Source organism: Triticum aestivum, chromosome 7A (assembly GCF_018294505.1).
Source record: "Triticum aestivum cultivar Chinese Spring chromosome 7A, IWGSC CS RefSeq v2.1, whole genome shotgun sequence".
Lineage (NCBI taxonomy): Eukaryota > Viridiplantae > Streptophyta > Magnoliopsida > Poales > Poaceae > Triticum > Triticum aestivum.
The window spans coordinates 253,911,427-253,920,369 of NC_057812.1; positions in this window are offsets into that span (position 1 = coordinate 253,911,427).

The following is an 8,943-nucleotide window of genomic DNA, read 5'->3' on the forward strand; positions in this document are numbered from 1 at the left end:
CTTGGTAGTTAATGGACAATAACCTCATACTTGCGTGTTGGTTATGGAATCATGATTCTAAGATAGATTGTGCTACCTAGACCATTTTCCTGGTGCACTCCTCGATCTTTGAGCTAAGATTGAATCCCTTGCTTTTCTGATCATGTTGTCTTGCCTTGAAAAGCAAGATTGTTCTCGAGCTTAGAGACATATCAGTGGTTTGTGATTTTCCGGATATCTTCTCGGAAGTATTACCAGGTTTTCCCCTGACTGTTATGTTGAGCTCGTGATCATGTTGGTTTTTCCTCTAAACCACCCATTCTCCAAGATTCTGTGTTGGATACCCGTGAACTAGTTCAATAAGCTAAACAATAACTTGGAGAGTTGGAAGATGAAAGCTTGTCCCACTTAGTTCATTTCCAAAGGGATATCCTTGTGTTTTTGTGGTTGTTGAACAAAGATGATATCTTCATCGATTGCTCCTCGTGATCAGTTGTTGAACCTATCACCTTCCCAAACCTTGATTTGAGTGTCGGCCATCGTCAAATCAAGTTAAAACCAACGATATTCGTAATGTTGTCTTACTCATGGTTGACTCCTCGAGCATACACCATTACATCTTTGGTCTGACCAATACTATCACATTGTTCACATAATGGTGGAAGTCCAGTGATATGGAAATTCCGATGAGTTGCTATTAAGCCCATCAGCAGCATTGTGTCTCCCCCATGAGTCATGTTGAACATCAACCTAGTGTTGAAAACTTTGTAAGCAATGCCTTTGTGTTCCGTTCATGAAGCTTATGCTTGGATGGAAGAAGTGACTTCCTCGAATTCATGTGCATTTGGTGCAAGTTGACGCCGTGTGTTCTCGAGAAAGATTGTTTTTGTTTCCTCTAGTACCATCCCAAGTCAGTTATGCATGGGTGAATGTATTCTATGGTTTGGTAGATTAATTACCTCCACTCCATATGTATTCCCTAGCACACCAAGCCACTGATTGACTTGTTCAAGGAAAAGAAGTCTATGCTAGGGATCTAATCCATGGACTTGCTTAAAGACTTCGAAATCCTTGATGATGCTTCCCGACCAGAACTCGATAGTGTTTTATTATAAGACTACTATGTGGTCATTCTTGTCTTGGACAACATGCTCACATGTGTGTAGCAGAACCATCTCATGTTTTGGAGCTTGCTATCGTAGTTCATCTCCTGAGAGTCTCGCAACGTTATCTCGTCGACTTGTGTTGCAACCTTTCTTTTCTAGACATGTTGTCTGAAAAAAATCATGTTACCAGTCAGATCTGAATCTCAGGCAGATATGATGGCTGGAACATTTCCAAGATCTATGATGTAGGTCCCGACGAGGTTGATGTTCTAGCCGACACACCTAGTCGGAAGATCTATTACGGTAGTATCTTGAATGAGCAATTCGACCATCTTCTCCATGAGTATTTGGTATGACTTATTCCACAAGTTGTTCCTTATGGATTTTTGTGCTCCCGAAGTCCGACCTTTACTTGATGGCCATGTTGATGCTTTTAAGCATTGACTGTGGTACCTAGTACATCAAGGAGAACATTAGAAGCGGAGTACTAAATGTCTCTCGGTCAATCATCTAGATTTGCTTCTTTGGCATTGCTAAGGAAAAATCTGAGAAAGTGATGTCCTCCTTGCATCTGCATCCTCCATCACCGTTCATCATGGTAGTATGATGTGTTGCCAGGATCCTCGGCACGGATGTTGGTAAAACCTTGATGAATACAGAAATGCTCAAGTTCTTGAGAGCACGCTCAGTCACTAGGTTATATCCTCGGTATCAATTGGAATGTGCCTTCCGTTCCCGAGTTGTCCTATAACTCTAGTTTCTTCTCCAAACTGAGTATGCCATTCTTTAGAATTCATTCAAACGATCAATTGTGATTTTCCTTAGGCTGGTATAGAGAGTTTCAATGATCTCTGTATCAAAAGTAATTCTTTTGCCACTTAAGGGAATAATTCTACGAGTCACCTTCCCCGAGGTGTCCCGTTATGGAATCATGGCAATTATCTCCTTACTACCTTGAAAACCATGCACTATCCTACTCCGGCATGGAATTGTCTCCTACCAATTTGAACCTTTGTCATATGTTTCTCATCCATCATCTCTGATGTGTGTTTTGCGTCTTAGCTCAAGGGATGTTTCTACGTCTCATTCCGTGAGTTGATCTTGTGTTCATTAAGATCGATGATCCATTCTTGTGAGGTTGTCTTGCTCTCTTGTCGCCATGTTGGATGAAGTTCTCGAAGGAAAGGATGTCATAATCAAAGATGATGATCGAATCAACGTTCTTATGAAGTGCAACATGGATCGTGAAGACTGTGTCAGTTCTGTGTCCCCTTTGTCTTCTTACCTCACGTCCTGAATCTCGGGACGAGATTCTTGTTTAGCGGGGGTGAGTTGTCACAGCCCTAGAATTTGTTTGTAATTAGTTGCATTTGAGAGCATCATGCATCATGTCTAAATTCTGAAAGTTGAATTGAGGTTAGTTGAAACCCTCAGAAGTCACTTCAGAAATAATCAACATTAAAATCTTTTCAAATGGGTCCAAGAAAATGTTCATGTTTCTCTTTGAAAATATTGGCCAGAACTAAAATTCAAACCAATATTTTCAGGAGCTCATAAATATTTATTTTGGACATTTGGAATTAATTCAATAATTATTTGCACTGGATTTATATTTGATATATTTCAAATATGATCCAATAATTTTGGAAATTGTTGTGGGGCTTTGTATTAATTTCACTAGTCCATACAACAATTTACAGAAGCTCGAAAAATGATTTGGGTTAAAAATCAAATCAAAACAGATTTAAAGAAAATAGGAAACATGAAATAAAAGAGAGAGAGAGAGGGAATCGTACCTGGCCTCACCTGTGCAGCCCACCAACCGGCCCAACACTGTAGCTAGCCGGCCCAACCCATCTCTACCTCCCCTGTCGTCTTCCTCCTCTTGCCAGGAGGACGAAGGGCGTGTGCCCGACGCGCGCATGCCCGCGCCAACCACCTCCTGCTTGCCTGCTCGCCACTGAACGCCTCTGGGAGACGCCACACAACCCCCTGACCCCTCTCACTCTTCCCCGTGGCCCTCCTCTCCTCTGCTCTCGCTCTCTCTTCCGAAGCCGAGCGGAGCTGTCGCCGCCGCTCGTCGTTGTCGCGGCCACCGCCTCCCCCTCGACCCCTCGCCGTGCATGCGAGCTCCGTCTTGACGTCCCCGACCCCCTCAACGAGCCACGAGGCCCCGGACACGCTGCAACGCCGCCACCGCTGGCGTTTCCCTCATCGTCCACCGGAGATCGTCGTTGTCGGTTCGCCGCCTCCCGAGCTTCCCCGAGCCCGCTTCGACGCCTGCTGCAACAGTTGTGAGCTGATGCTCCTCGTCCCCCTCTCTGTTTTCTCATTTGCACGCCGTAGCTGCCGCTTCGCCGATGACCGAACCCACCGCCGCCCGGCTTTGTCGCCGCCGTGGCCCGAGCTCGAACCACCCACGCCCTTGCACCGCATCGCGCTCCTGGTGCCTCCAGGAGGCCGCCTAGCCCCTCTACGCGCTCGCCTACTTGCTCTAGCGCCACGCTTGCACGAAGCCGAGCTCCGGCCGCCGCCTCACTCGCCGTCGTTGCCGTTTCTGGCCGCCCTATTACCACCCACCACCACCGATCGACACGCCTCGTCGCGCTGCGTTCGCAGGACCCATCCACATGAGCTCTCGTCACTGGAATCGGCCGGACGGGAAACCCCGCCGTGTTCCGTTTAGCGCCACCGGCTAACCGCCGTTCTAGATGACGTGGACACATCATTAGGGGCTAATGGACCACTAATTATGCCCCACAGTCACTGACACCTGGGCCCCATGTTTTAGTTAACCGCAGTTTGTTTCTCTGTTTAGCTTAAACTAATAACAGTGGCCCCACGCGTCAGCGTTGACTTGCTGACGTGGTCATTGACCAGGCCTCACACGTCAGTGACCCAATCAGCAGTGTGTCACTGACCAGTGGGCCCCACTGGTCAGGTTTGACCTGGACGATCCTGTTGACCAGCTGACGCCAGCATGACTTAATGCTAACGCAGTAAAGTTTTCTGGAATTAAAATAAATCAGAAATGATTTATAAATTTCAGAAAATACACCAAACTTCTAAAAATCATAGAAATTCAACCGTAGCTTAGAATGAAATAATTGATACATAAAAATTATCAGAAAAATTCAAGGAATCCATCTGTACCATTTTCATGCATGTTTGAACAATGTTTGTCCTCTGCTTTGGACAAAACAAATAAAGGGCATTTAAATAATCATATATGGAGTTGGAATTTGAATCATGTATTCAAACCAACTTCATTTAAGTCATAGCTAGATGCATTAGCTCAAATCACAGCATTTTGCCATGTCATGATCATGCATCATATTGTGGCATTGCATTGATTGTGTTCTTTTCTCAGTCGCCGGTGTTTGTCCCCTCTCGGTACACGTGTACCGACGACGAGAACGATGACACCGATGAAGTGTGTTCCTCTTCAGAAGTGTCAGGCAAGCAGAACCCCCTTGTTCATTCTGATACAATCCCACTCTCTCGCTCCTGCTCTCTTTTACTACATTAGGACAACAACGATTCAACTGTTACATGCTGCGGTAGTTGAACCCCTTTCCTCTGCATGACCTGTCATTGCCACAGTAAATAGATGAAACCCACTAGCATGAGTAGGAGTTGTTTGAGCCCTGATATGCCTACTCATTCATGTTTGTTTGTCATGCCTGCTACTTCTTAGAGTTGAGTCAGGTCCGATTCATCGGGGATGAATTGGAATGTGGTGAACATGTCCTACTGTTGAGAGCTAAGTGTGCGAACATGATTTGGTAAAGGTAGCGGTGAGAGGCCATGTAGGAGTACATGGTGGGTTGTCTCATTGCAGCCGTCCTCAGGAACTGAGTTCTGTGTTTGTGATCCATGAACAGTTACTACCACACATTGGGCTCCGGGCGCTTCAAGCTCTCTCGACTTATTAATCAACCTGATCTCTGTCCAGGAGTTGCAACTAGTTTCTGGTGTTTGTAGGTAGTGTTAGTAGTCTACTAAGTGGCACCCGGTATAGGTGGGCTTGGGACAGACTAGGCACAGTGGTACCAAGTGGCACCCGGATGGTGGGCTTGGGAACCCTGCTCACATTGTTTGGGGCCGTGAGCGACACCTGACGGTGTACAAAAAGAGGGGTGCACTTTTTGTACCCCTATAACTGTGCACGGGCAGTCAGAGCCGCGGGCACCACCACACCAAGCAAGGCAAGGGAGGTGAGCCAGGGTAAGCCCGAAGCTCAAGGGAACTAGGATGACGCCAAGCCAAAACCACGAAGAACAAAGGAGACGAAGCGGACTCCACCGGCAAGATCCTTGCCGGGAGATAGCTTTGGCAACCCCGACAAGACCCTTGCCGCGGCGACTCGCCCCACGCCTACGGAGCAAATCACCCTTGAGTCCACTGCCCCCATGGGGCAAGGATTCGAGAGACATCCCCGTGGTGGCATGCAGATCTTTGTGAAGACATTCAAGATCAGATACACATTAAGAAGACGATGACCTTTGGCGAGATACCAGCCAGGGAAGACCACAAGGCCCTCGGCAAGCGCCTTGCTGGGGATGACAGCAGGCGCCCCGGCAAGGCCCTTGCCAAGAACATTCGCAGGGCCACCATCAGGCCCACGCCGACTAAACCTCCACCACTGTACGCATGCGGCTGCCGACCCAACCAGCTGGGCAGGCACCTACGTGGCGGCATGAAGATCTTCGTGAAGACCCTCCACTGCAGCACCTCAGCTGCCTGCCTATCTACATGGCATCACATGCATCGCTGGCCAGGGTGCGTGTCGACACAAGAAGGAGCGGCGACGGACGAGACAGGTTTCTCCCCCGTCCCCAATAAAGCAAGGACACCTAAGCAAGACACATTAAATGTGCCTTGTCATGTAATGCGAGGGATAACCTCGCATCACTGTACCTTTCCATCTCTTGTGTGCCACTGTGGCGACCCCTTTTTCTATAAAAGGAGGCCCGAGGCGACCAGGAGAAGGATTCAGCTTTTTGGAGCTCCTAATGCCCCAGAGCTAGCTCAAGAAAAGGAATATACATCCACCAAAGCAGGAGTAGGGTTTTACGCATCCTCGTGGCCCGAACCTGGATAAACAAACTGTGTACTATCTATTTGCAACTTGTGACGCCCCCGATTCAATCGTACACTAATCATGCACGCAAATGTGTACGATCAAGATCAGGGACTCACGGAAGATATCACAACACAACTCTACAAATAAAATAAGTCATACAAGCATCATAATACAAGCCAGGGGCCTCGAGGGCTCGAATACAAGTGCTCGATCATAGACGAGTCAGCGGAAGCAACAATATCTGAGTACAGACATAAGTTAACAAGTTTGCCTTAAGAAGGCTAGCACAAACTGGGATACAGATCGAAAGAGGCGCATGCCTCCTGCCTGGGATCCTCCTATCTACTCCTGGTCGTCGTCAGCAGGCAGCACGTAGTAGTAGGCACCTCCGGTGTAGTAGGGGTCGTCGTCGACGGTGGCGTCTGGCTCCTGGACTCCAGCATCTGGTTGCGACAACCAGGAAGAAAGGAAAGGGGAAAAGGGGGGAGAAAGCAACCGTGAGTACTCATCCAAAGTACTCGCAAGCAAGGAACTACACTACATATGCATGGGTATATGTGTAAAGGGCCATATCAGTGGACTGAACTGCAGAATGCCAGAATAAGAGGGGGATAGCTAATCCTGTCGAAGACTACGCTTCTGGCAGCCTCCGTCTTGCAGCATGTAGGAGAGAGTAGATTGAAGTCCTCCAAGTAGCATCTTCAAGTAGCATCTCCAAGCAGCATCTCCAAGTAGCATCGCATAGCATAACCCTACCCGGCGATCCTCCTCTCGTCGCCCTGTAGAAAAGCGATCACCGGGTTGTCTGTGGAACTTGGAAGGGTGTGTTTTATTAAGTATCCGGTTCTAGTTGTCATAAGGTCAAGGTACAACTCCAAGTCGTCCTGTTACCGAAGATCGCGGCTATTCGAATAGATTAACTTCCCTGCAGGGGTGCACCACATAACCCAACACGCTTGATCCCATTTGGCCGGACACACTTTCCTGGGTCATGCCCGGCCTCGGAAGATCAACACGTCGCAGCCCCACCTAGGCAAAACAGAGAGGCCAGCACGCCGGTCTAAACCTAAGCGCACAGGGGTCTGGGCCCATCGCCCATAGCACACCTGCACGTTGCGAGGGCGGCCGAAAACAGACCTAGCCTAGTGGCGTTCCAGTCCAATTCGGCGCGCGCCGCTCCGTCGCTGACGTCTGAAGTGCTTCGGCTGATACCACGACGTCGGGATACCCATAACTACTCCCACGTAGATGGTTAGTGCGTATAGGCTCGTAGCCAGACTCAGATCAAATACCAAGATCTCGTTAAGCGTGTTAAGTATCCGCGAACGCCGAACAGGGCCAGGCCCACCTGTCTCCTAGGTGGTCTCAACCTGCCCTGTCGCTCCGCCGCAAAGTAACAGTCGAGGGCCGTCGGGAACCCAGGCCCACCTTTACCGGGATGGAGCCACCTGTCCTTTCAGCCCCCTCGTCAGAATCACTTGCGGGTACTCAATGAGCTGACCCGACTTTAGTCACCATCTGAATAGTATGTAGGTATGTATAGTATATACCCGTGATCACCTCCCAAGTGATCACGGCCCGATAGTATAGCAAGGCAGACTGACAAGAATGTAGGGCCAATGATGATAAACTAGCATCCTATACTAAGCATTTAGGATTGCAGGTAAGGTATCAACAGATGTAGCGACAATGTCAGGCTATGCATCAGAATAGGATTAACGAAAGCAGTAACATGCTACACTACTCTAATGCAAGCAGTATAGAGGAGAATAGGCGATATCTGGTGATCAAGGGGGGGGGCTTGCCTAGTTGCTCTGGCAAGAGAGAGGGGTCGTCAACTCCGTAGTCGAACTGGTCAGCAGCAGCGTCGGTCTCGTAGTCTACCGGAGAGAAGAGGGGGAAGAAGTAATGAATACAGAGCGAACAAAGCATCACAAAATATAACAAGGCAATACGCGGTGTTCGGTGTGCCCTAACGCGGTAGTAGGTGATACCGGTGAAGGGGGGGAAAACATCCGGGAAAGTATTCCCGGTGTTTCGTGTTTTCGGGCAGAGGAGCCGGAGGGGGAAAGTTGCGGGTTCGATAGGTTAGGGGGGTGTGGCGGACGAACGGACTGCGTATCCGAATTCGTCCCGTCGTTCTGAGCAACTTTCATGTTGAAAATATTTTAATCCGAGTTACGGATTAAAAGATATGATTTTTAAAAGATTTTAACAATTTTGGAATTTAATTATTTATTTAATTAATTCAAAAAAAATGTATTTTATGACGTCAGCATGATGTCATGCTGACGTCAGCAGTCAACAGGGGTTGACTGAGTCAACCCTGACATGTGGGTCCCGTGGGACCCACCTGTCATACACTGTTAGGTTAATTAGGATTTAGTTAAACTAATTACTGTTTAATTAAGCTAACAGGTTAATTAAATTAATTAATTAAGGTTAATTAACTTAATTTAATTAATTAATTAATTAATTAAATTTGTTTTATTTTAATTATTGTTTTTATTTATTTATTTATTTATTTATTTAAACTCCCTTTTTTTTAAACGTTTCTGGGGCTGGGGCCCCTTTGTCAGTGGGCCAAAGGCCTAGCGGGTTTGGGCGCTATCGGGCGGGCGTTGGCGCCCGACTGGGCGAGTGCTCGCCCGCAGGAATTGCAGCGGGGCGAGGCCACCGGGGCTGCGGTGGGGCGCCGACCAGGGCGGTGGCGTGGTGGCTGGCAGGGTGGCCGCGGGGCAGATGCGGGTCGGCGCGGCTGGGTGCGAACGG